At 49.2% G+C, this 1,580-nt stretch overlaps 1 protein-coding gene across 2 annotated transcripts in view; it reads right to left on the minus strand.

Moving 5' to 3' along the window:
• The window catches only part of FKBP8 (FKBP prolyl isomerase 8), a 16,132-nt gene that overhangs the window by 8,536 nt on the left and 6,016 nt on the right, over positions 1 to 1,580 (minus strand). The window lies entirely within an intron of this gene.

The raw sequence follows: 1,580 nt of genomic DNA on the forward strand, positions 1-1,580 counted from the left end.
AAAAAAAAAAAAAAAAAAAAATGAGGTTGGCCAGGTTTCCAGCTATTTGAGAGGTCAAACTGGGAGGATCACAAGTTCAGACCAGCATCTGGGCAAAACGGCAAGAACTCAGTCTCCCGACCCTCCTCAAAAAGAAAGAAAACCAACGCTCAGAGAGGGCAACCAGCCAGCCCCTCAGGCTGAAATCCTAGCCCTGAGATGCTTGGGCCTCAGTTTACCCAGCCATGAAATGACATGCTCATGGGGCCCTTGGTTAGCAGAGGCCCTGGGATACACGGTCTGTACCACTGCACCAAGTGAGCTGAATTTAGAAGTTAAGCAAAGGCCAGGTTCAGTGGCTTATGCCTGCAATCCCAGCACTTTGGGAGGCCGAGGTGAGAAGACTGCTTGAACCCACGAGTTTGAGGCCAGCCTGGGCAACACAGTGAGATCCCATCTCTACGAAAATTAAAAAATGGCCAGGCACAGTGGCTCACACTTGTAATGCCAGTACTTTGGAAGGCTGAGGCAGGAGGATCACTTGAGGTCAGGAGTTTGAGTCCAGCTTGGGCAATGTGGTAAGACCCTGTCTCCAATAAAAATAAAAAAATTAGGGGCCAGGCTCAGTGGCTGATGCCTGTAATCCTAGCACTTTGGGAGGCCGAAGTGGATGGCTCACCTGAGGTCAGGAGTTCGAGAGCAGCCTGGCCAACATGGTGCAACTAAAAATACAAAATTTAGCCGGGCGTGATGGCAGGAGCCTGTAATCCCAGCTACTCGGGAGGCTGAGGCAGGACTTGAACCCAGGAGGCAGAAGTTGCAGTGAGCCGAGATCACGCCATTACACTCCAGCCTGGGCAACAAGAGTGAAATTCCGTCTCAAAAAAAAAAAAAAAAAATTAGCTGGGCATGATAGCAGGTACCTGAAGTCCCAGCTACTCAGGATGCAGAAGCAGAAGAATCACTTGAACCCGGGAGGTAGAGATTGCAATGAACCGAGATTGTACCACTGCACTCTTGCCTGGGCAACAAAGCAAGATTGTCTCAAAAAACAAAATAGCCAGGCATGGTGGCTCACGCCTGTAATCCTAGCACTTTGGGAGGCCGAGGTGGGTGGCTCACCTGACGTCAGGGGTTCAAGACCAGCCTGGCCATCATGGTGAAACCCCATCTTAAAAAAAAACAAAAAACAAAAACAAAATAAAGTTAAACAGAGCTGAACAGCTTATAAACAAAAGCTGCCTCTCGTGTCCCCAGCAATCACAGGAATGACCAAAGCCAATACCCTCACAAACACACCCAGATAACCCCACAGTGACGATCCCCCGTCATCCCAGGAAAGCACTGGAGTGACTGCTGCCAGCACCATCCCGTCAAAGCAGGAAATGCAGGTGCAGAGGGTAGGACCCGGCCAGGGACACACAGCCCTGCCCCTTCTTCACAGTGCTACCAAGGTGTCCACAAAACACTATCTTAGCAAAGCAAGGGCTACATGGGTTTGAGGTGCTCTGCAGTCCCTCCTGTTCCCATGTTTACCTGAGTTATGTAATATACCATTGGCCTAGAGTATTTCTTTCTTTCCTTTTTTTTTTTTTTTTTTT

Source organism: Cebus imitator, unplaced genomic scaffold (assembly GCF_001604975.1).
Source record: "Cebus imitator isolate Cc_AM_T3 unplaced genomic scaffold, Cebus_imitator-1.0 Scaffold280, whole genome shotgun sequence".
Lineage (NCBI taxonomy): Eukaryota > Metazoa > Chordata > Mammalia > Primates > Cebidae > Cebus > Cebus imitator.